Source organism: Moschus berezovskii, chromosome 5, assembly GCF_049115385.1.
Source record: "Moschus berezovskii isolate FMDL1 chromosome 5, NW_MosBer_1.0, whole genome shotgun sequence".
In the NCBI taxonomy this organism is placed as follows: Eukaryota; Metazoa; Chordata; class Mammalia; order Artiodactyla; family Moschidae; genus Moschus; species Moschus berezovskii.
In genome coordinates this window covers 125,305,343-125,331,563 of record NC_142464.1, presented here as the reverse complement: position 1 = coordinate 125,331,563, position 26,221 = coordinate 125,305,343, and the positions used below count along the sequence as shown (strand labels likewise).

General features: G+C 47.3%; 1 protein-coding gene across 4 annotated transcripts in view; it reads left to right on the top strand.

Annotated features, from left to right (window-relative positions):
• The window catches only part of FAM193A (family with sequence similarity 193 member A), a 149,963-nt gene that overhangs the window by 27,077 nt on the left and 96,665 nt on the right, over positions 1 to 26,221 (top strand). The window contains exon 1 of one of the 4 annotated variants that reach the window (XM_088836599.1): positions 9,860 to 9,877. The exons of 2 other annotated variants lie outside the window; for them this stretch is intronic. The gene's annotated coding sequence lies outside the window, so the exon portion shown is untranslated. Of the gene's footprint in view, positions 1 to 9,859; positions 9,878 to 22,446; positions 22,464 to 26,221 lie in introns of those variants that run through there. One more of the 4 variants, XM_088836595.1, reaches the window with a different exon arrangement.

Here is a 26,221-nt window from a genome sequence, read left to right as displayed (position 1 = left end):
ATGGCAAATAGATGGGGAAGAAGTGGAAACCATGATGGATTTCATTCTGGGAGGCTCCAAAATCACTATTAGATGGCTTGGTGGTTTCTTAACATTCTGGCAGAGAGAATCGTGCTTGGGCTTCCCTGATAGCTCAGTTGGTAAAGAATCTGCCTGCAGTGCAGGAGATCCTGGTTCGATTCCTGGGTTGGGAAGAGCCCCTGGAGAAGGGAAAGGCTACCCCCCTCCAGTATTCTGGTTTGGAAAATTCCATGGACTGTACAGTCCATGGGGTCGCAAAGAGTCCCATGACTGAGCAACTTTCACTCACTCACTCAAAATCGGTGTGGACGGTGACTGCAGCCATGAAATTAAAAGACACTTGCTCCTTGAAGGAAAAGCTATGACAAACCTAGACGCATATTAAAAAGCAGAGACATTAACTTTGCCAATAAAGGTCTGTCTAGTCAAGGCTGTGGTTTTTCCAGTAGTCACGTATGGATGTGAGAATTGGGCCATAAAGAAAGCTGAGCACCGAAGCATTGATGCTTTTGAACTGTGGTGTTGGAGAAGACTCTTGAGAGTCCCTTGGACTGCAAGGAGATCCAACCAGTCCATTCTAAAGGAGATCAGTCCTGGGTGTTCACTGGAACGACTAATGTTGAAGCTGAAACTTGATGTTCTTCACCTGATGTGAAGAGCCAACTCATTGGAAAAGACCCTGATGCTGGGAAGGAGAAGGGGACGACAGAGGATGAGATGGCTGGACGGCATCACTGACTCAGTGGACATGAGTGAGCAAACTCTGGGAGTTGGTGATGGACAGGGAGGCCTGGCGTGCTGCAGTCCATGGGGTCGCAAAGAGTCGGACACGACTGAGAGACTGAACTGAACTGAAGCTATTTATACATTTTGGAAATCAGTCTCTTTTCAGTCACATCATTTGCAGATATTCTCTCTCATTCTGTCGGCTGCCTTTTCGTTTTTCATGTGGTTTCTTTGCTCTGTGAAAGCTTTTCCGTTTCCTTAGGTTCCCTTTGTTTCCTTTCGTTTTCTCCCCGCTGCTCTGGGAGATGGCTGCTGCAGTGTGTGTCAGAGCGCTCTGCCTGCGTTTTCCTCTAGGGGTTTTCCGTATCTTACAGTCAGGTCTGTAGTCCGTTGTAGATTTCTGTTTGTGTGTGGCGTGGGGAATGTTGTAGTCCATTCTTTGTCCGGTAGCTCTTCACTTTCCCAGCAGCACTCTGAAGAGACTGTCTTTTCTGCGGTTCCGCTGGCCTCCTTTGCCATGCGTCAGGTCATCACAGTTGCCCAGGTTTATCTCTGGACTTTCTGTCCTCCTCCTGTGATCTACATTTCTGTCTTTGTGCCAGTACCATACTGTTGTGATTGCTGTAGCTTTGTAGAATAAAGGAGTTTGATTCCTTCAGCTCTGTTTTTTCTTTCTCAGGATTGCTTTGGCTATTGGGGTCTTTTGTGTTTCCATAAAAATACAAGTTTTACATTTTTTTGTTCTAGTTCTGTGAAGAGTGCCACTTGATTTGTGCTCAGCCACCCATTGTGTCCAACTCTTTGCAACCCCATGGGATGTTGCCCGCCAGGCTCATCTGTCCATGGAGTTTTGCAGGCAAGAATACGGGAGCTGGTTGCCGTTTCCTACTCTAGGAGATCTTCCCAACCCAGGGATCAAACTCACGTCTCTTGTGTCTCCTGCATTGGTAGGCAGGTTCTTTACCACTGTGCATCTGGGGAGCCCTGGTAATTTGATAGGGATTGCTTGAATCTATAGACTGCCTTGGGTAGTATTATAATTTTGACAATATTGATTTTTCCAATCCAAGAACACAGTATATCTTTATATCTGTTTATGTCATCTTCATAGTTTTCAGAGTACAGGTCTTTTGCCTCTTAGGACGATTTATTCCTAGGCATTTTATTCATTTATGATTAAAAATAAGTCTCCAGAAAGTTGATATAAAGGGAACCTACCTCAACATAATAAAAGCCACATATGACAAATTCACAGCTCACGTTATACTCAGTGGTAAAAAGCTGAGAGCCTTTCCTCTAAGATCAAGAACAAGACGAGGAGGTCCACTCTCACCACTTTTATTCAACATAGCTTTGGAAATCCCAGCTACAGCAATCAGAGAAAATTATTCTAAAAGAATTAAAAGGAATCCAAATTGGAAAAGGAGTAAGACTATTACTGTTTGCAGGTGACATGATGCTATACATGGAAAATTCTAAAGACTCTCACCAGAAGACTGCTGGAGCTTATTAAGGAGTTCAGTAAAGTCACGGGATACAAGTTAAAACAGAAATCTGTTGCATTTCCATACACTAATGACAAAAGTTCAGAAGGAGAAATTAAGGAAACAGTTGTGTTTATCGTTTCATCAAAAGAGCATCCTAAAATACCTAGGAATAAACCTTCCTAACGAGGCAGACCCATGCTCTGAAATCTATAAGATGCTGACGAAGGCAATCGAAGATGACACAGATTACTGGATAGTCACAGGGTCCGTATGTTCGTCCCTGAAGTTTTAGGACCGGCGTATTGTCGTAACTTGACTTGACGTCGTTTAGGTGCTCCTTAACTCTTAAGGAGCCGCACCCCGGGGGCTCAGCTGGTAGAGGACCCGCCTGCAGTGCGGGAGACCTGGGTTCGCTCCCTGGGTGGGGAAGATCCCCTGGAGAAGGGAAAGGCTACCCACTCCAGTACTCTGGCCTGTAGAGTTCCATGGACTGTGTAGTCCGTGGGGTCACAGAGAGTCGGACATGACTGAGTGCCTTTCACTTCGCTTCATCCTCTTAGGGTCAGATGCTGGGTAATTCGCAGATATCTGTAGGGTTTTCACCTAGTATATGTGTATATGTGTGGAACAGAAGCATAAAGCATGGCTTGTGATCTCCTCTTTTCAGTGTCTTCTGCACTTGTGGCCCTTTGACCCTCTCCCACCAAATAGTCCAGGAGTTCTTCAGAATTCCTGGCTGTCGGCAGTTGGGCAGTAGTAAATGTTTGGAGTTTCAGGTTGCCAACTGCTCAGTCTGGGGCCAGTTTGGATCTGCGCTTCCTTGGAGAGAGAACCATAGTCTTATTTCTGCATGCAAGGTTGAATTCAGTGTGTTCAGGTCTCCATTTCTAAGAATGTAGTGCGTTCTGTGAGCCATTGTGGACTTCGTAACCTGGATTGCTCACAGCATTTTAAATTGAGATGGTCCTTCTGAGCTGAAGAATTAACTGTAAATCTCTCTTAAAAAGCTTTGATGATGTGCTCCGAAGGTATCAAAATAAACCAAATCTCCATGTTTTTCAGTGTATTTTAAACTTTTTCTAAATATTTCATTGTGCTGGGGAAGAATAGTGATGCTCTTGGTCATCTCCTGTTGCTCCTCCTTGCGGGGGTCGCCACAGAGTCATGCGGTCTATCACACAGCCCCGAAGGACCCTCCAGCCTTCTCTGTCGACTTAATTGAAACTCCTTTTTTTCCCCTCTCCTTCATTGATGAAGTCCCGTGGTGACCCAAGGAGTAAACCTGCTGCTGCCTGGATGTCAGGCTGTGTGCGGGCTCCCCCATGGGTGGGGGACTTGGGGGTTCCTGCCTGGAGCGGGGGTTGGCCGAGGAGCCCGCCCTGTGAGGAGCCGTGGGCCGGGTGGAGCTCCTCTCCTCCTGAGCCGGCCTGCCTGCTGCCACGCTCTGCTGTGCTCAGGCTCCTTGAGGTTGCATGAGTCAAGGTCGCTCCTCTCAGCTCAGTGTGAGGCCTGCTGCGCACAGGCACCTGGTCGGGCCTGGAGGTCCTCCTTGCCGTGGGCACCTCCCTGAGCCGCTCCTCAGGGGCCCACCCCCCCATTCCACCTGCCGTGACCCCAGCTCCTCCTCGTCGCCTCTGATGAATGCTGGCTGCTGGTGCTTTAGTTCACACGTCTCTGAAGTGGACCGGATCATACTTTCTGCTTGGCTTCACTGTGACCCAGCTGTGCTGTGAAGGGCTTCTGGTTCCCCCGTGGATTTGTTATCCTTCTGAGGCATGGAGGAGAGGGTGGGGCCGGGGGTGCAAGACAGGGGGCCCGTGGGGACACATCCCCTGAGGAGGGCCACCTTGCAGGCAAGCTCAGAGATGAACATCTGTCAGGATAGTGCACTGGTGTTCACTTAGGTGTAAGAAATTCATGTGTGCATTTGGAGTTTGGTCTTAGTGGTATTGAGGCAGAAAACCTAGTTTTATGTAAAGATTGTTGGCGGAGGAGAGTTTTGAGGGATGTGTGTCAAGTAAAATCCTAGAGCAGAACTGAGTATTTACCCTTTTCTACAATTGTTGTCAGAACATCGAAACAGGTCATGAGGACCGAGTGTCAACTAAGAGTTCAGCTGAAAGCCTTCTTTTAAAGAGCTTTTCCTCCGAGTGAGGTCCTGAGGGGTCCCTCCTGGAAGTCAGATTGCCTGAGGCTGTGGCCATCAGCCCTGGCTGGGCTGGGGGCCTGGGCGTTTTTCTGGCCTTGTCAGGAGTTTGCCTGGAGAAGGCAATGGCACCCCACTCCAGTACTCTTGCCTGGAAAATCCCATGGACAGAGGAGCCTGGTGGGCTGCCGTCTATGGGGTCGCACAGAGTCGGACACGACTGAAGCGACTTAGCAGCAGCAGCAGCAGCAGGAATTTGCTGTGGGACCCAGAGAGGCTCTTGTGCTCCTCTGATTTGCAAAATGAGCAGGTTATGAATTGGGCCTCACGGCTGCCTGTGGGTTAGAACTGTCTTTCATGAGGCCAGAAAGGAGGGAAGCTTGCTGGGGGGACCGGGATGTGCTGGGTGGGGCCTGCGGGCCTGGGCCAGAGGGTTTTGCTCTTTTGGTTAAGAGCACCTGGAGACCCTTGGCGGCTTTGAAAAGCGGAGATCTCTCTGGCTACAGTGAGGATTGTGGTTTGCTGGGTGACGGTGGATACGAAGGTGCCTCAGTGACGCAGGGAGCGTTGACCGTGGGGGTGGAGAGTGGGCGGAGTGCACGTCGGGGCGAAGTCTGGCTTCACAAGCGAGTTCCCTGCGGTAGGAAAGGCTGCAGGAAGGCTGCAGTGGGCGGCGCTCCCCGCGTGCATCTGTGCGTTTACTACTGGCCCGTCCTGCTCCTGCCTGCAGCTTCCTGTGGAGATGGCACGTTGCCGTTCGCACATCACCAGCGTACCTCCGTCCCGCTGGTGTCTGCTGGGTGCCTGCTTGTCTGGTCTGTTGTGGACAGAGGGTCTTGTGTGCCCCTCTGACAGCATCAGTTTTTATCTTGCTGAGATGGGAGCGTAGGGAAGTTTTGAGCAGAGAAGTGACAGGTGGGGACTTCGGTTCTAAAGGGCTTCCCTGGTGGCTCAGTTGGTAAAGAATCCGCCTGCAATGTGGGAGTCCCTGGTTCTATTCCTGGGTCGGGAAGACCTGCTGGAGAAGGGGTAGGCTACCCACTCCGGTATTCTTGGGCAACCCTTGTGGCTCAGCTGGTAAAGAATCTGCCTGCAGTGCAGGAGACCTGGGTTCGATCCCTGGGTTGGGAAGATCCCCTGAAGAAGGGAAGGCTACCCACTCCAGTATTCTGGCCTGGAGAATTCTATGGACTATATAGTCATGGGGTCGAAGAGAGACGCATATGACTGAACGACTTTCACTTTAGGTTCTAAAAGAGTGATTCCAGATGCGTCCTGAATGTAAGGGGCAGAGGCTGAAACAGGAAGGCCAGTTGGTGGCCTGGTGTCAGGCCCGTGTGGACAGTTGACAGGCGTATTGTGTGCCTCCTTGAGTTTGCTTATGGACTCGGGGTGGGCGAGGGGTGTGGAGAACGGGCTGTGGGCATCTTATCAGGTTCCAGATCTTCCTCCTGTCGGGCGGGACTGTCCCTCTGCCCAGCTGCCATTTTCTTCACAGTGGACGCTGCCAGAGGCTCTGACTGACCGTTCCCACAGAGGCCCAGGCGCGTGAATTTGGGTTTGGACACGTTAAGCTCAAAGTGCCTTGAGACATCCAAGGGGAGGTGCAGGTTAGATGATTGTAGCATAGACACCTGAGCCCCTGAACCAGCTTCTAGGAGTTGTGTGTGGGGGTGGTAGTGGACGTGGCTGGTGGAGGGACTATGTAGCCTGAGCTGAAGCTGACTCCAGGGCCTCAGGGTTCTCTGACATTTGGAAGCTGCAGCCTCCTTCCTAGTATTGATGCTTACATCTGAACTGCCCGATGCATTCAAACAGAGGAGTTCTAAATGCTACGTGCGCGGCATTGCTTATTATATGAGTAAATTCATTCTGCACACATTTAAAAGCAAACATTAAAATTGAAGCAGCATTATTTCATCATTTAATTCTGGCTATTGAACAGTTACTTGGGTAGGAACGAGGCCTTTTGCCCTATTGAAAGCATTGAAAAGCTGAACTAAATTTTTAAAAATACATGGGAAATAAAAGGACTCATGGGTTCATGGCCCACCTGTGGAAGAGGAGGCTTCGTGACCCACTCACCCCGTCTGTGGCATGGCGTCTTGCTCAGGCCCTGGGCTGCACGGCGCTGGCTGACCCGCGGGGGTGCGCAGCAAGGAGGGCGCACGGCCATAGGGGTCAGAGCCGCAGTGCCATCTGGGTCCCGAGTGAGCCGAGTCGGGGTCGACGCCCAGCATAGGAGTAGAATCTGCTCAGTGGCTCCCAGGGCCAGACTTGCCAGGGGTGTCAGGAGCTTGGACTGCAAGTTGGCATGGTGTAAAGAATGCAAGTTTACTCATTGAGCAAACATTTGTTGAGGCTTTTTGATGTGTTCGGTACACTCCCTAGATACTGGGATTGTAACATCAGAGGAACATACATAAATCTTGCATATTGCTGGGGACGGTCAGGTTTCAAGGAAGTGTCATGTGGAGTGGTTTCTACTTTCAGGAAGCTTTTTCCCTCTGCCCCGCGGGCCGCCCCCGCCAGCTGCTCAACTTGCAGAATCTTAGTTCCCTCAGCAGGGATTGAACCCAGGCTCTCAGTAGCGAAAGTGGAATTCCTGGTTGGCTCATATATTGGGTGAGTTGGGACAGCAGTGTCTAGAAGGAGCAGCAGTCCAGGTCTGTAATAGAAGGCAGATCACAAGTTAGTTTATATGATCTCTTGGCATTAATTGGCAGTGTATCCAGTAATTACTGAGTAGCTCTGCCACAAACCCGATTATTAGTATATACTAACCTTAGCTGGCAATTAGGGACTTCGCTGGTGGTCCAGTGGTTAAGACTCCTGCTTCCACTGCAGGGGGCGAGGGTTCAATCCCTGGTCGGGTGATTAAGATCCTACATGCCACCAGCACTGCCAAAACCAAAAACCAGCAGCAACAAAGACATGAGCCGGTCCTGTGCAGCGTTGATACAGCGCCTGCTCTGCGCTCGGCGTTGTTCTAACCACGTAGGTTGCGTGTTGCTGTCCTCAGTACAGTCTGCAGTGGAGGCGCTGTCACCCCCGTTCTATGTTGAGGAATCGGGTGTGGAAAGGCTCCGGGTCTGTGCAGGGCCAGCTGTGTGGCCCTGAGAGAGGGGTGGCCCAGACAGCACCCGGGCTCTGATGGCACCTCTGCCTGCTGGGGAAGGGAACAGCTGCCCACTCCAGTTTCTGGCTCGGAGAATTCCGTGGACTTAGCCCATGGGGTCACAGAGTCAGACATGCTGAGCGATGTTGACTTGCTGTGCCTGTAGGCACAGCACTGGGAAGGTGAGGTGTGGGCACCTGGGATGGCAGGCCGCTGTTCTTGGGCCAGTCTTTGTAGTTTGGAGGGTGGATTCCATGCATACACACGGTGCTTTTTTGATGTGATCACTCGAGTTTTTTTAGCTGTCTTTGTGTTGGGTTTGATCTCAAAGTTACATTACCTAAGGTTTTCAGTTGCTATGAAGACTAAAATACCTCAAAACTTTGAGAGTATTATGGAGTCTGTGTAATATTTATTACAGATGTTCATTATTTTGGTTGTAACTAATTGGTGTCATTCTATTCTTAATTTTACGAAGACATGGATTTGAATGGAGGAAGCCTTGAAGTTGCTCGGTTTTCCTGGAAGTCACTTAGCTGGGGCCTGCCCATCTCCCTGCGCTCATTTCATTTAAACTTTTTTTCTGTGGTTTTTCTGCCCTGTGAACAGTGGTCATCTTAGGAGGTTAATATAGTAAAGTCAACCAGTGCAGTGTGCGGTTAGCGGCAGAGCTTGCTTTACTCTTATGTATCTCTTAAAGGCCTGATGAGGCCATGTGAATGTTTTAGTTGTTTCTCATAGCAGGTGTTCTCTTTTGAAAGCATTGTCTGTTTTTCACTCGTTTTTGGCTGCCCTGGGTCTTGTGCTGTGCGTGGGCTTTCTGCCTGTGGCGAGCAGGGACTCCGTGCTGGCTGTGGCGCGTGGGCACCTCATCTTGGTGGCTTTCCTGCTGTGGTGTGCAGGCTCAGTAGTTGTGGCACAGACTTAGTTGCTCTGCGGCACGTGGGATCTTCCCGGATCAGGGATGGAACCCACCTCTCCTGCATTGGCAGGAGGACTCCTTACCGCGGAGCCACCCAGGAAGTCCTAGGTCTGGAACTTTTAAGGGAGGGGCTTCCCTGGTGGCTCAGAGGTTAAAGCGTCTGCCTCCAATGCGGGAGACTCGGGTTCGATCCCTGGGTCGGGAAGATCCCCTGGAGAAGGAAACAGTAACCCACTCCAGTATTCTTGCCTGGAGAATCCCGTGGACGGAGAAGCCTGGTAGGCCACAGTCCACGGGGTCGCATAGAGTCGGACACGACTGAGCGACCGAACGGAACGGAACGGAACGGAATTCTCTGCTAATGTCTTCAGTTTCTTCATGGTCATTGGTTTAGGTTTGATGTTTCTGCCTGAATCAGTTTTAATCATTCATTTAATTAAGATTAAAAAATGTTTATTCATCATTCTGTAAAATATGCTGACCTGATACACTGGCACACATTCCTGGACTTGATATGTAGTTAATGTGTGTGCTCTTTGTTTTTTTTAATATTGTCTTATTTTAAAATATTTTTAGTAGCCTCCCTTTATATTTGCCCTTTTAATAATTATTTTTAAATATTTTTAATAATTAAAAAAATTATTTGTTCTCATTTTATCATGAGTTTGTTTTTTGTTTTTCTTTAATTGTTTGGCTGCATTGTGCTTACATGATCTTGGTTCTCTGACCGGGGACTGAACCCATGCATGCCCTTGGAAGTGGAAGTGCAGAGTTCTAACTAATGGACCACAGGGAATTCTTCTCTCTTTTTTAATTTGTAAGTTTTATTGAAATAATGTTGATTTACAATGTTGTGTTAGTTTCAGGTGTAAAAATTATTTTCTAAATTGTGGTAAAATATATAACATACATTTGCCGTTTTAACCGTTTTCAGCATAGAATTCAGTGAGATCTACCGAGTTTTAAGTACTCTTTATTGTTTAACAATTCTCTTTTATATGTCATTGAACTTTTCATATTTTAAAGTAACTTGGTTCTATTTTCTTTTGGGCCATTCTGAATTGATTTATAATTTATAATTTTGAGCCAGATTTTTTCCCTTCAAAATAATATTCTTTGTTAAAGCTGTGAACTTAATTTTAAGTACAGCTTTGGCCAAACAGCATCTCAGTTTTGTTGTTGTTCTAAATCTGTTCACCAAATACCATTTAATGCATATCGTTTGCTAGTTACTATAGTTGTTACTGAGAATTTAATGATGGTCTCTGTATGCTAGTATTAATTATTGATGGGACTGTAATTTTGAATTTATTACTTCTTTGTTACAATATTTATATGAGAGAGCTTTGACTATTGAAGTGAATTGGGTTTTGAAGTATATGGTTTCAACTTTAATAAAGTTTGTATTTCTTTTTTTTTAAGTGAATATGTCCTGTACAACCTGTGCCTTTTGAAATGTAAGTTTTTGGTTTTTGTTTTGGTAACATATTGTTTGATTGATTTTTGTTTCTGGAGCTTTAACAAAAGAAGGATGCGTGGGATTTAAATCTTGATATAAATCCAGCAATTAAGCCTTATTTAAATTTGTCATTTATGTTTTTGTTTACTGGATTTGTTACAGACTGCTAGGTACCCTGTATGACCTCTGGTAAATTCTGTTAAATTTTATTTGGAGACACTAATGCTTTTTGCATTATGTATTGTATTTTTCTGATTTTAATATTGCTACCCATGCATTTATTTTATTTGCATCTACCTGCTTTATTTTTGCCCGTTTAAAATATCTGTCATCCTGTGATAATAAGCAGCTGCCGTCTGACTTAATGATCTCTGTTAGGGCCCCCGTTTACTGCACTCATGGTCTCTCACTTGGCTCTGGGGCAGCCCTCTGAGGGTTTTTTTTTTTTTTTTATAAATCCAGTGGTAGCCTTCAGCCTCTGCTGTACTATATTTTATCTTGAGTGTATATTTTCTAAGCAGCTATAGGATTCAGTGTTGTTTTAAAAAATAAACAAAGAGTGTTTTTTTTAACACTTTATAGGGTGTGTATTTCTCAGAAGAAAAAAAATGAGTTCTATGAGGGTTGAGTGACTTCTCAAAGTTATGTAGCTTATTAGGAGATGGACTTGGAATTCAAATCTAGGCATTCTGGCTTCAGAGTCCCGGGCTCTTCATATGAAAGTACTGTCTTTCTGCAGCTTTTCTCATTTCATTTCCACTGATGTTCCATCTATGTGTGTTGGGCTGCCTTTGATAGTGAATGGTGCTGATTGAGGGCGTTCTGTTAGTCTGCCCCCACTGACTTATTCCATTGTATCCTTCATGTGTTTTTCAACATTTTATTTAGAAGCATGTTTATGTATAAAAACAAAATCATAGCAAACTATATTTTGTTTGGGGAGGGAATATAGTTCTGGCATAATGTTTTATTTTTTCTTCATTCTTTTTCATGACATAAATTCAGATGGTTGGGAAAAAATTATCAGCGTTAATGTTACTATTCTTGGAAGACCTGTCAACATTTTAGAAGGAAACTTAGATCCACCACCTTATCTAGTCACTGGTTGTTGTTTGTTTCATTTTTTTAAAGCTAGACTATTTTGAGAAAGATCTTTATTTGCTTTACGCAGCGGTAAAAGTTATGCATTATACATTGCATGCGTGCGTGCTCAATCGTGTCCGACTCTTTGTGACCTCATGAGATGTTGCCTGCCAGGCTCCTCTATGCAATTTTCCAAGCAAGAATATTGGAGTGAGTTGCCATTTCCTTCTCCATCATTTTTGTTTGTTTGTTTTTTAACCTGTTGCTTCAAAGACATGAGGAGTCCAGCTGGTCGGGCGAGCTTCTGATATTCTGCAAATGTGTCACCAGTGCAAGCATTCAACTCCTGAGTGCTCGGGCTTCTAACCTCTCAGAGCCTGAGTTGTGGAGGCGGGAAGGAGGCACTTTCGGGATCGGTCACTAGGTGTCGGCGAGATGCTTCTCTCATTTGGGCCCTTCTTTCCCGGATGTTAGGAGACACAGCGGTGTCTGTTGGTCATCTGCGCAGCGTGTGTAAAGCTTGGGTTTGCAGGGCAGCTCTTTAACCTCAGAGCCTCCTGTCTGTTGCAGTGAGTTCTCAGGAAGCTGTCGCAGCGTGCTCTAGAGCCGGTGCTGCCGAGGGACCACGTGTGTGATAGACGAGCGGCTCCACCGACCACGGGCCCCTCACCTCACTTTTACCCTAAATCGAGCTCCTTGGTTCCATCTCGTATCCTAACAGTGGATGATACACTCAGGGTCCCCAGGTGGTGACGTTGGGGAGCAGGCACACTGGATTAGGCTGGGTCCAATGAGGAGACAAAACTGTGCACTTGTCACTTAAACCAGAGAGGCTTAGTGTATTAAGGAATTCTTTAGCTGTGATAGGAGAAAAACTGTAAACTGGAAGGAGAGCTCTATACTCTAGGGCTCAGGGCTGTTACCCAAAGGACACACTGGAAGGGGACCACTTGCCAGGGCTGGAGTTCACAGCGTGTTGGAGCAGATATGGTTGCAGCTGGATTGCCTGGGCCGGAGCTGGCTCACAGTTCCCGGGCATGCAGAAGCAGTCTGGGGCGCAGGCGAGCTGGGGCTGCAGAGACAGTCAGAGCCCCTCTGCAGGCCTGAGTCCTGGGGTGTGTGCTGCCTGTGCTGGGAGGGCCGCAGGAAGTGCCCCTCTGGGCTTTGGGCGAGCCAGGTGGGTGAAGGGGGCACAGAGAGAGTCAGGTGCCCCCGCTGCAGCCGCTCCTGCCCTCACGTGGGTCACTGGCCGGCCAGCCCTGCGGGACCTGGTGTCAGGGCAGGGACCGAGGAAAGGGCCCAGAATGTGGTAGCCAAGGCCAGGGCACTGGTCCGGTGCTCTGGGGCTCCCAGCTGCGCTGCTCCTTCCCAGGTCCGGAGCTGGAGGAAGAACGTGCTGTCGGATGCTGGAGAAGCTCTGCCCTGCAGACAGATCCTGGACGGGAAACCAGGTCGGCCTTGGTGTGCCTTCGCGTCCTTGAGCGGATGTGTCAGTCTGCCCTTGCTGCCATAGCTCTTTGTTGGCGAGCTTGCTGCGGGGTGGTGAAAGAGGCCACGGGTCATGCACAGGGCAGGCCGTCTTGTCCCCCACTTCTGCAGTGGGTGTCACCATGGGGCGCTCACAGGACGCAGACCCCCTCGTGCTCCGTGCCCACCAGCCTCACATGCCTTCTCTAGATCTCTCTGCTACCGATGAGCCCTCCCTGTTCTTTCCAGACTCCTGACTGTCCCTGCCAGGGAGTCAGTGTAGATTTACACCTCTGACCAAGGGTGCGGCTGAGCCGCTTCCCGAAGGTCAGCTCCCTGGAGGGGTTCCCCCCACGCAGAGCCCTGGGGACCACTGAGTGCCAGGGCGTGCTGCAGCCATCCCGGGCTGAGCCAGCACGTCATTACGGCTGGCTGTCCACAGATGCCAGTTCTTTTCCTTAGTTACTGATCGTAAGGAACTCGCCATGAGGCCGTCGGTACAGTTTTTGAAGACGCAGCAGTGCGATATATGTGTGGTGTCAGGATCTTCTCACACAAGTTACCCTCCTGTGAAGCTCGGGTACTTCCTGTGTCAGGTGCTCAGCCTTTTCCTGTCTGCTGCCTTCACTTTGAAAACCACTATGTGTGATGGTGTTCAGCCTAGGAAGACTGGAGGGTCTTCTCGTTCATTGCGTGGGCCTTGCCTGCCCTAGGAGCGATGTCATGGAAGGTGTTAGGGGAGGACTGTGATTGAGACGAAGTCTCTGGTCTCGGAGTCTGCAGTCAGTTCACTGGGGGGAGGTGGAGACAAGAGCCGCCAGCGGGAAGGTCGTGTGAGAAGCGCTGTGTGAGCAGAAGAGCGTGTTGTTAACTGTGAGCCTGGGAGAGCGCCGGCTCAGAGTGAGCCAGGTTTTAAATGCGGGGTGCTGCGGGGGTCATGCTGAAAGATGAGGGTCGTGAGAGGAGGTTTCCCTCCCAGACCCGCAGGGGGTGGGTTAACGCAGAGGCGGTGACCGCGGTGCTGTGAGCCCGTGGCCTGGGTCTGCGTCCTCGCCTGTTAGCTGAGGTTGCTTCGTGGCTCTCTTCACAGTGCCTCATTGCAGTTACGGGAGGAAGTGGGCTGTGCGTCTGGCACCGTGCCGGGCACCGTGTCAGCTGTGAGGCCGGACACGCCGTCTCCCCTCCTGATGTTCATGACCCTGAAACAGGCCACTCCTGCCGTCTTCCCAGGGCCAGAGTGCAGAGCTGGTCTTGGAGCCGTGTCCAGCACCCTGCAGGTCCCCAGTAGCTGCTGCCTCTGTGCACGGGAGAGCCCGGGGCTCTCTTGCGACAGTGAGGTGTGTTTCTGGCGAAGCTTTGTCTGCACTCACCGTGAAGCCCCAGGGGAGAGCAGAATGGGCGCTCCTGACAGCGTGGTCACTCGGCAGCAGCTTGTGCGCCGGTGTGAGTGCTGCTCAGCAGGCCGTGGCCCAGTCAGGCCTGGGGGTTGTGCTCAGTGCGGGCCCCCAGCCCCTTACCACGTGCTTCCAGAAGAGCCAGCCTCTCTGGGGCAGGAGGGGGCAGGGGTGGCAGTTTCCTCTCACTTAGAGAGGCATAAACACAGTGAATAGTTTCTAAAAGCTAATTGTATCAACTCCCAAAACAATAATTAAAAATACGTGTGTCTTGAGGGAATATGAAGGCAGCGCCTGGGTGGAATGTTCATAGTGATTTTTTTCCCCTGACTGTGCCACATGGCTTGTGGGATCTTAGTTCCTTGACCAGGGCTTGGACCCTGGCCCCTGGCAGTCACAGCACAGAGTCTAACTGCTAGACCGGCAGGGAGCTGCCTGGCTTACAGTGACTGACCACTTCTGTCTGACTGTCTTCGGTCTGTCTGACTGTCTTCGGTCAGACGACAGGGACCCCCGCCTCGAGGGCCGGCCCCTGTGCTCCCGCATGACTTGGGCTCACTCAGCACCGGGGAGGGGCTCTGGGCACCTCTGTCCTCACGCAGGCCTGCGAGGCAGCTGTTTGAAGCCGAGGATGCCGAGGCAGAAGGTGAAGCCCACGGTGCCATGCTAGCAAGTGAAACTGGGCAGTGTGGCCTTGGAGCTGGCATTCTTAAGCATGCCTTGCTATCATGAGTAGACTTTTTCTTTTTTTACTCTGAAAAATAAACTTTATCGAGGTATAATTTGCACACTATAAGAGGCAAGCACTTTAAGAATACAATTCTCTGAGTATTGGCAAGTGACCACCACCCCAGTCAAGGTTTAGCAGATGTCCATCATCCAGAGCTCCTCGTGCACCTTTGCCAGCCCCTCCGCCCTGCCCTGTCCGAGGCAGCCAGTGTGGGTCATGGATGGGACGTGATTAACATTGACCATCTTGCTAGTCCTTGTCCGTGTTTGTTCCGTTTGCCCTTCCTTTTCTTTTCCCTCTGCTTCTGCCCTTTTTGGGTTTAATTTAGCATGTTTTGTAATTCCATTGTATCTCTTCTATTGGCTTATCATTAGGTTAGTGAAAAAGTAATTGTGGTTTTGGACTGAATTATAAATCATTATAACTAGACTCAAACACATCTTTATTAATCAAAATAGGAACCACTACTTCATTTTGCCAATGAGAAAGTTTGTTTATTCCTGTAGTCTAAAAATCCATGCTTCAGGATTCATCAAACTTTTGGAAAGCATTTTTTGCCTCCTGCTGGTTGTGGGAGCATTTTCCCTGCAAAAAAAGTTGTCAAAGTGCTTAAAGAAGTGGTAGTTGGTTGTTGAGAGGTCAGGTGAATATGGTGAGTGGATGAGGCAAAACTTGGTAGTTAACTTTCGAAGCATTGATTGTGTGATGCGCAGTCGGGCATTATTGTGAAGGAGAGTTGGGCGCATTCTGGTTGGTGCCGGCTGCAAGTGTTGCAGTCGTGTGCATCTCATCGACTTGCCGAGTGTATCTCTCAGATGTAACGGTTTTGCCAGGATTCAGAAAGCTGTAATGGATCAGACGGGCAGCAGACACCAAATAGTGATCATGACCTTTGTGGTGCAAGTTTGGCTTGTGCTTTGGAGCTTCTTCTCAGTCCAGCCACTGAGCTGGTCATAGCTGGTTGTCATATATAGACCACTTTTCATCACACGTCACAGGCCAATCAAGAAATAGATCATTGTTGTTGGATGGAATAGGTTTCCCTCATAACCCAGTCAATGAAGAATCTGTCTGCAATACAAGAGACCCCGGGTTGATTCCTGGGTTGGGAAAATCCCTTGGAGAGGAAAATGGCAACCCATTCTAGTATTCTTGCCTGGAGAACCCCATGGACAGAGGATAGAATAAGAGAAGACTACCCATCATTATAGGACTGATGCTGAAGCTGAAAGAAACTCCAATACTTTGGCCACCTCATGCGAAGAGCTGACTCATTGGAAAAGACTCTGATGCTGGGAAAGATGGAGGGCAGGAGGAGAAGGGGCCGACAGAGGATGAGATGGTTGGGTGGCATCACCGGCTCGATGGACATGGGTTTGGGTGGACTCTGGGAGTCGGTGATGGTCAGGGAGGCCTGGTGTGCTGCAGTCCATGCGGTTGCAAAAAGTTGGACACGACTGAGCGACTGAACTGAACCGAGCACTTCAAAATGATGATTTTTTTTTTTTTTAAATTTCCCGTCAGCTTGTGAAGCACCTGCTTATCAAGCTTTTTCAGCTTTCTAGTTTGGTTCAAATGCTGCATTACTGTAGAATGGTTGAGGTTGCGTTCTTTGCAGCTTCTTGTATAGTTGTAAGAGGATCAGCTTCAGTGGCCCTCTCCGTTGATAATAGTCACCTCCGATGGCCAGCCCCTGAGCCCCTCATCTTTAAGGCTCCTATATCCTTTGCAAAATTTCTTGAACCACCACTGCACTGTACGTTCATAAGCAGTTCCTGGGCCAATGCACAATGCACTGTTGATATTATGAGTTGTCTCTGCTGTTCTACAACCCGTTTTGAACTTGTGTAAGAAATTACTCGAATTTGCTTTTTGTCTAACATCATTTCCCTAGTGTAAAATATAAAAGAAACTGCAAGTAATAAGTCATTAGCGAAAAAACATAAAGCGAGAAATGCACATTAAAATGATGTGTCAACAGTGCTTGCTTCAGCAGCACATGTACTAAAATGATAGATAACATCAGCTCGGTCGCTCAGTCGTGTCCGAGTCTTTGCGACCCTGTGGACCGCGGCACGCCAGGCCTCCCTGTCCATCACCAACTCCCAGAGTTCACTCAAACTCGTGTCCATCGAGTTGGTGATGCTTCTTTCCCAGCATCAGGGTCTTTTCAAATGAGTCAGCTCTTCGCATGAGGTGGCCAGAGTATTGGAGTTTCAGCTTCAGTATCAGTCCTTCCAATGAACATCTAGGACTGATCTCCTTTAGGATGGACTGGTTGGATCTCCTTGCAGTCCAAGGGACTCTCAAAGAGTCTTATTATACATAACGTAACTATTTATTTAAGAAAATATTCCAATATCAGACAACAAAGTTCAACAGTGCAAAACTGCAATGACTTTTGCACCAGACTTTTAAAGTATGGTTGTCTTTGCATTTACGAAGCACGTTTTAAGTTAATGCAGAGTTTGCCTTCGCATGGTGCGCAGTTGCTTCAGCGTGCTTGGTGAGGGAGGGCCTTTCACGGGCGTTCCCAGGCCCTCTCTGTTCTGGCAGCGCCATTCATGTTACTGTTACAGATGCTGCAAACACAGAACACATTGCTACTTTTGCTTCTGAAAGTCAGCCACACTTCAGTGCAGTTTTTTAAAGGAGGAAAACTGATTTTATTTTACTTTGATTGTATTCCATTCTGAGGACTCTTCATTTCTTTGAATAGGTCCAGGTTTCCGTCTTAAGCTGTGTTCTTTCTGCTCAAAATATTTTAACATTTCTTGTAGGTTAAGTCTCCTAGCAATGCATTTCTTCAGTGTTTCTTTCTGAAGAAGTCTTTATTTCTCCATTACTTCTTTCAAGATATCTTTGCTAGGTATAGAATTTTTGGTGAACAGGTTTAAATTTTTTTGTCTGTCTTTGGCTAACATGGATTTTCACGAGAGGCCAGTTCTAATTCTTATCTTTGTTATACCATGTGTAGTGTTTAACCTTTTATCCCTGGCTGCCTTTAAGATTTTCACTTTTTAGTTTCCAGCAGTTTGGAAGTGGTATGACCAGGTTTTTTACATTGTTTTTTGTTTATCCTGTTTGCTGTTTTTTCTGTACTTCTTGGATTTGAGGTTTGGTGTCTGTCATTAATTTTGGAACCTTCTCAACCACTGTTTCTTCTTCTCTTTGTTCACCTCCACTGATTACCGGTGTGTTAGAATGTTTCGTGTGTGAGTGTTTTATGTTGTCTCACTTAGTGGATATTCTGTCCAGGCTCCCACTGCCACTCATGTTTCTCTTTGTGTTTCAGTCAGTAGGTGATTTCCATTGACCTATGTTTAGCTTCACTGAAGAGAAATGTTTTTGTTTTTCTGCTGAAATTACTCATCTGATTTTCCATGCTGTTTGTCTTTTTTTTTATAGTTGTTAATATAGTAATGATAGTTACTTTAAATTCCCTGTCAGATCGTCCCAAAACCGATTCATATCTGAGTCTTCTTGTTGTTTTTCCATGCTGTGTGGCAAAAACAGGGTCTTAGTGCCCTGAACAGGGTTCGAACCTCCGCCTCCTGCAGCTTGAATATTGAATCTTAACCCCTGGACCTCTGGTGAAGTCCTTCTGAGTCTTGTTTTGAGAGTGTGGTGTTTTTGTTTATTTTAATGCTTTTGTTTGCTTTATAATTATTTTTCAGAACCACACATGTTGTATAGGACATTCGTTTGTTTGCCTGGACACAGGTGCAGATAGGCTTTCACTGCCATAGTTTGAATTCCTTTTGTTAGGAGCTGGGCTCCGTTTAGAATTTGTGGCTGCCATGCTTGTTACCAGAGCTCCGCGCCTTCAGATTTCCCTATGATGGCCTGTGTTGAGTGTGGGGGCGGCTCCCAGAGCTGTGTCTCTGTGCTGCGAGTCTCCCTGCCCCGGCCTGCTCACCCCGAGTCTCTGCAGGCCCTCGCTCCTCCTCTCCCAGCAGCATTCCCCTCTGGCTGTTACTTTTTGTAAGGTGCTTTGTTTTTTTGGCCACACCATGTGATGGGGGATCTTAGCTCCCCAGCCAGGGATTGAACCTACACCCAGCAGTGGAAGTGCAGAGGCCTAACCACTGGACCCCCAGAGAGTCCAGAGAGTCCTAGCTTGAAGCTTTCTGGCTTGGGCGTGAGCGGGAGTGGTGTGGTGCTGTCTCCTCATCCTGAGAGGCTGAGTTTTCTGTATGTGCTGACCCTGAGTCTTGCAGTGCGGTCCTCTCAGCTCCCCTGCCTCGTCCTTGGCTGTGGTTGGGGGCTCCCTGTATAATCTTGCCCTTTCTCAAGGAGTAGCTCCTCCGACCCCCTTTCCTTCCTCCTGTCGTGGTGAGTGTTCAGCAGAGCCTTTCCCTGGGCAGCATGGACAGGGAAGGCCTGTTTCCTTTGGGCCTTTTCTCCATAGTGGACGTGGAGAAGGATCAGGGTGGAATTTCTTGCCTCTCAGACTTGGCTGCCGCTCCCCTCCCCAGTTCTGCACCACCCCCAATGCTTCTTAGGGCTCTTGCAGATCTTTCCAAAGACCGCTCAGTGAGTTTCCTAGGGACGTAGCAAAGGGGCACAGGTCCCCCAGCCTCTGTGGCCCCAGACGTCGTCCTGCCCGCTGCACTCAGCCCTGCCCGGCACCATCTGTCCTCCGTGAGCCCTTCTCACCAGTGCCGGGCACATCGGCCTCAGGTGAGTGCGTGTGCTCTGTTTTCTTGCAGGCAGTTAGATTTTGGGCCAGTTTGCTCTGTTACATCAGTTTCTTCATGGGTTCTCCAAAAAGTCATGGCTTGGAGTTAGTTTGGTTGGGTTTATCGTGCAGGAGGAAGCAGTGTTCCTCCCAGCTGCCTCCATCTGCGAGCCGAAGCCAGGAGGAACCATGTCAACAGCGATTTAAGTTTCATGAAGTCCAGCTTCTTAAGTGTGGTTAGTGCTCTTGGGGTCCTCTCAAATGTCTCTATATCAAGGTTGAAATCTTGTCTAAGTAGAAAAATCTTCTAATATTTTGTCTTCTCTGAGGTTGGAAAGATTTTCTTCTTTGTTTTCTTATTAAAGTGCCATAATTTTACCTTTCATGTGTAGGTCTGTTACCCATTTCAAGTTGGGTTTTTTTTTTTCAAGTTTTTATGTATGGTCTGTGGTACGATTGGAGGTGCATGCGTGCGTGCCTGCCCAGTTGCTTTAGTTGTGTCTGACTCTCTGGCTCCTCTGTCGTGGGATTCTGCAGGTAAGAACACTGGACTGGGTTGCCATGCGATCTTCCAACTCAGGGATCACATCCGCATGTCTTACGTCTCCTGCATTGACAGGCGGGCTCTTTACCACTAGCGCCACCGGAGAAGCCCAAGGTTGGAGCTTGCCCCACAGTATGGACGTCCAGCTACGTTATTGGGAAGCCTCTCCTTTCCCCGTGGGATTACCTTGTTCCTTTGTCAAACGTGTTTTTTTCAAATCTTCTCATTGGTAACTTTCGTAAGCACGCATGCAGTAATTGTATGTATTCTGCCTGTGTCCTCATATGCTGAGTCGTTTCCGACTCTCTTGTGACCCCGTGGACTGTAGCGTGCCAGAGTTTTCTCTGTCCTTGAGATTTCCCAGGTAAAAATACTGAAGTGGTTGCCATTTCCTTCTCTAGGGGATGACCCTGACCCAGGGATCGAACCTGCGTCTCCTACTTTAGCAGGTTGATTCTTTGCCACTGCACGACCTGGGAAGCTTACAATAAGTGTTCAGCTTTGCAAATTGTCCTAGGATGGTCCCTGGCATCAGCACTGTTCCGATAGAGAAATAGGACATTTGGAGGACGCCAGAAGCCCACGAAGGCTACACCTTGGTTACAGTTCCCTTTCTTTCCTTTCGTGGGTAACCACGAAACATATATTCCTAAGCACTGCAGTTCTGTTTTCTGAACTTTATATACTTGGAAGTTTGCAGCGTGTACTTGTTGGTGTATCGCTCCTATTACTCAGTGTTTTTAAGGTTTGTTTAGAACTTTGCTACAGTTTATCCAGCTCCAGACTGGACTAAAATTTTGCATTTCGACAGGAATTACGCACAAATCATGTTGTATTTTTGCAGCACATCATCTTACGAGTTTGTGACATTGGTATGTTCCATGACAGGTGTTGGTACCTCTTAACACGCAGTTAAGGTGGTGTCTGACTAGTGTCTTCACTGTAAAGTTAATAATATTTTGTGTTAATTAATATGTCTTTTGTAGAGAAATACTTTATCGTCATAAGTGTCGTAATTCTCATCAACTTTCTCCGTCTCATTTGGCATCCAGCAGTACTTCTTGGTTGAATCCATTAATTCAGTGGTAGCAAAATGGTGATCTTCTAATTCCACCATCCCTTCTGTATTTATGACATTCTGCAGCAAACTAGGACTTTCTTTTCTCCCTTGTTGTTTGTATATCCTTGTGTAATTATGGACTTATAGTTTCCTGTTTGGTTTTTGGTGTGGTTTCCTGTTTTATACAGTATATCAAATTGAGCAGTGGGAACCCCTTCCGGCTGGCTGCTGAATCCTTTCATCCTTTGAGGATTTCCTTGCTTTATCCTACAGGGCGTTCATTCTCACCTGGAGTTTCTCTGCCATAGTCCTGCAATCAGCCATCCATCCAAGAAGCCCTGCATTAATGGATAGCAGTATGTACAAGCAAAAATGTGGATCTCCTGAAACCAGGAGTTCACACTGCATCTTCAGCTCCAGTCCAGCATTTGGAGTTTGTTATCAGCTTGCCTTCTTTCTGTATTTGTGTGTCTCCTGTGCAGTGGAAAGCTGGCTGCGCTGTCTTCACCACGTTTGCTTCTTGGCTCGGTTCTGCTGTGTGCGGGCCTCCACCCACCAGCCGCCCTCCCAGCCCTGGCGCCCCTCCAGCAGACCGCACCGCTTCTCAGCACCGCGCTGCGCACCGACCCCGACCGCTGGCACTTCCACGGCCGTGAGGGCCGTGCTTGCGTTCTCTTTTTCAGAGTTTGTCATTCAGTGGCATCTAAAATTTTAAAAAATCGACCTTTATAAACTTAATTCTCCTTCTTTATCTTTACATCCTTTTGGATTTTGTGTGTGCTGCATCATGGAGAAAGCAAGAGAGTTCCAGAAAAACATCTATTTCTGTTTCATTGACAATGCCAAAGCCTTTGACTGTGTGGATCACAACGAACTGGACAATTCTGAAAGGGATGGGAATACCAGACCACCTGACCTGCCTCTTGAGAAACCTGTATGCAGGTCAGGAAGCAACAGTTAGAAATAGACATGGAACAACAGACTGGTTCTAAATAGGAAAAGGAGTACGTCAAGGTTGTATATTGTCACCCTGCTTATTTAACTTCTGTGCAGAGTACATCATGAGGAACCCTGGGCTGGAAGAACCACAAGCTGGAATCAAGATTGCCGGGAGAAATATCACTAACCTCAGATATGCAGATGACACCACCCTTATGGCAGAAAGTGAAGAGGAACTGAAAAGCCTCTTGCTGAAAGTGAAAGAGGAGAGTGAAAAGGTTGGCTTAAAGCTCAACATTCAGAAAAGTAAGATCATGGCATCTGGTCCCATCACTTCATGGGAAATAGATGGGGAAACAGTGGAAACAGTGACAGACTTTATTTTTTTGGGCTCCAAAATCACTGCAGATACTGATTGCAGCCATGAAATTAAAAGACGCTTACTCCTTGGAAGGAAAGTTATGACCAACCTAGATAGCATATTAAAAAGCAGAGACATTACTTTGCCAACAAAGGTCCGTCTAGTCAAGGCAATGGTTTTTCCCGTGGTCATGTATGGGTGTGAGAGTTGGACTGTGAAGAAAGCTGATCGCCGAAGAATCGATGCTTTTGAACTGTGTTGCTGGAGAAGACTCTTGAGAGTCCCTTGGACTGCAAGGAAATCCAACCAGTCCATCCTAAAGGATGTCAGTCCTGGGTGTTCATTGGAAGGACTGATGCTGAAGCTGAAACTCCAATACTTTGGCCACCTCATGCGACGAGTTGACTCACTGGAAAAGACTCTGATGCTGGGAGGGATTGGGGGCGGGAGGAGACGGGGGCGACAGAGAATGAGATGGCTGGGTGGCATCACCGACTCGATGGACATGAGTTTGAGTGAACTCCGGGAGTTGGTGATGGACAGGGAGGCCTGGCGTGCTGTGATTCATGGGGTCGGTCATGGGGTCGCGGAGAGTCGGATACGACTGACCAACTGAACTGAACAATCGTATCATCTGCAAATAATGGCCCTTCCTTCCCCCTTTTCCAGTTATTAGCCCTTTTACTTGCTTGCTTTGCCGTGCCGGCTGTAGCCCCTGCCGTGCAGATGTCGGAGGTCCTTCCAGATCTGAGGAGGGGAGCCGTCATGTCTCCTCTTTGTGTTTAGTGATAATCGGGTTCTTTTCTCAGGATGGCCTTCATCACTCAAGTTACCTTATGTTCTTCATATACTGTGAGTGCTGTTTACTAATGAATGGACATTCAGTATTATGACCTTCCCCGATGGCTCAGTAGGTAAAGAATCTGTCTGCAATGCAGGAGACACAGACGTGGATCCATTGCCTGGGTCGGGAAGATCCCTTGGAGGAGGAGATGGCAGCCCACTCCAGTATTGTTGCATGATACTTGTCTCTTACTCTTTAATGTGATGGAGTAATTAGAAAATCAGCTCAGTGTTAAACCAACTTTGCTTTCCTGATAAACCCATTTGGTCATGGGAATATCCTTTTTTCTGTGTTACTGGATTGGGTTTGCTCATAAGTCCAATTAGGACGTTTTCGTCTGTTTTCATGACTGAGAGTAACTTCGGTTTTCCTTTCTCTCTGTCATGTTTTGGTGTAGTAATTATAGTATTGCTCCAGTTTCTATTTGTCTCTTTTGAAGAGTTGTATTTTCTAGAAATTGTTTGAGCTCTTCATCAAACTCTCATCTAAAGTTTGACCTAAACGTGTTGCTAACATCCTTATTATTTTAAGTGATTCCTTGATCTGTAATGATGTCTTTTTCATTTTTGACATTGATTTATTGTACTTTCTCCCTTAATGAGTCTTATCAGTATTTGTCTATTTTATGGGTCTTTTCAAAGAAGTAGCTTTTGGCTTTGCTGATAGTCTCTAATCTGCAAGTGTCTGACTGGTGCCCTTTTAGACTCAGCCTCTCTGGGACGGGCCTTTATCCAAGAGGCCTTCTCGCCCAGGAAGTGAACCCAGCACACCCTGCAGTGGTCTGGAGCCAGCTTGCCTGGGTGTGAATCCTTGCTCTGATACAAACTTGAACACGTCTGTAAAGTACATGCCTCAGTCCCCTCTTTACTGAAATGAGGATGACACTCACGCTGACAGTGTAGTGGTGTTGGAAATATTGGAAGCTGCTGTATGTCTTAGGGAGTGGGCCTGTTGCATCTGTGTTGCAGATGCTTTGTCTCAGTTCGGTTCAGTCGCTTAGTCCTGTCTGACTCTGCGACCCCGTGGACTGCAGCACGCCAGGCCTCCCCGTCCACCACCAGCTCCTGGAGCCTACTCACTCATGTCCATCGCGTCGGCGATGCCTTCCAACCATCTCATCCCCTGTCGTCTCCTTCTCCTCCCGCCTTCCGTCTTTCCCATCGTCAGGGTCTTTTCCAGTGAGTCGGTTCTTTGCATCAGGTGGCCAAAAGTACTGGAGCTTCAGCTTCAGCATCAGTCCTTCCAATGAATATTCAGGACTGAGTTCCTTTAGGATGGACTGGTTGGATCTCCTTGCAGTTCAAAGGACTCTCAAGTATCTTCTCCAACACCACAGTTCAAAAGCATCGATTCTTCAGTGCTCAGCTTTCTTTATAGCACAACTCTCACATCCATACATGACCACTGGAAAAACCGTAGCTTTGACTAGACGGACCTTTGTCAGCAAAGTAATGTCTCTGCTTTTTAATATGCTGTCTAGGTTGGTCATACCTTCTCTTCCAAGCCACAAGTGTCTTTTAATTTCATGGCTGCAGTCACCGTCTGCAGTGATTGTGGAGACCAAAAAATAAAGTCTGTCACTGTTTGCACTGTTTCCCCATCTGTGTGCCATGAAGTGATGGGACCAGATGCCATGATCTTTGTTTTCTGAATGTTGAGTTTTAAGCCAGCTTTTTCTCTCTCCTCTTTCACTTCATCAAGAGGCTCTTTAGTTCCTCTTTGCTTTCTGCCATAAGGGTGGTGTCATCTGCATATCTGAGGTTATTGACATTTATCCTGGCAATGTTGTTTCCAGCTTGTGCTTCATCCAACCCAGCATTTCTCATGATGTACCCTGCATATAAGTTAACTAAGCAGGGTGACAATATACAGCCTGGACATACTCCTTTCCCAATTTGGAACCAGTCTGTTGTTCCATGTCCAGTTCTAACTGTTGCTTCTTGACCTGCATACAGAATTCTCAGGAGGCAGTTCAGGTGGTCTGGTATTCTCATCTCTTTAAGAATTTTCCACAATTTATCATGATCCACATAGTCAAAGGCTTTGGCGTAGTCAATAAAGCAGAAATAGATGTTTTTCTGAAATTCTCTTGCTTTTTCAATGACCTGTCGGATGTTGGCTATTTGATCTCTGGTTCCTCTGCCTTTTCTAAATCTAGCTTGAACATCTGAAAGTTCAGGGTTCACGTACTGTTTGAAGCCTAGCTTGGAGAATTTTGAGCGTTACTTTGCTAGTGTCTGAGATGAGTGCAATTGTGAGGTAGTTTGAACATTCTTTGGCATTGCCTTTCTTTAGGATTGAATGAAAACTGACCTTTTCCAGTCCTGTGGCCACTACTGAGTTTTCCAAATTTGCTGGCATATTGAGTGCAGCACTTTCACAGCATCATAATCTAGGATTTGAAATAGCTCAACTGGAATTCCATCATCTCCACTAGCTTTGTTCGTAGTGAGGCTTTCTAAGGCCCACTTGACTTCACATTCCAGGATGTCTGGCTCTAGGTGAGTGATCACACCATCGTGATGATCTGGGTCGTGAAGATCTTTTTTGTATAGTTCTGCTGTGAATTGTTGTCGCCTCTTTTTAACATCTTCTGCTCCTGTTAGGTCCGTACCATTTCTGTCCTTTATTGTGCCTATCTTCGCATGAAATGTTCCCTTGGTATCTCTAATTTTCTTGAAGAGATCTCTAGTCTTTCCCATTCTGTTGTTTTCTTCAATTTCTTTGCATTGATCCCTGAGAAAGACTTTCTTATCTCTCCTTGCTATTCTTTGGAAATCTGCATTCAAATGGGTGTATCTTTCCTTTTTTCCTTTGCCTTTAGTTTTTCTTCTTTTCTCAGCTATTTGTAAGGCCGCCTCAGACAACCATTTTGCCTTTTTGCATTTGTTTTTCTTGGGGATGATCTTGATCACTGCCTCCTGTACAATGTCACAAACCTCCGTCCGTAGTTCTTCAGGCACTCTATCAGATCTAATACCTTGAATCTATTTGTCACTTCCTCTGTATAATCGTAAGGGATTTGATTTAGATCATACCTGAATGGTCTAGTGATTTTCCCTACTTTCTTCAATTTCATTCTGTATTTGGCAATAAGGAGTTCATGATCTAAGCCAAAGTCAGCTCCCGGTCTTGTTTTGCTGACTGTATAGAGCTACTCCATCTTTGACTGCAAAAATACAAAATCTGGTGATGTCCCTGTGTAGCGTTGTCTCTCGTGTTGTTGGGAGAGGGTATTT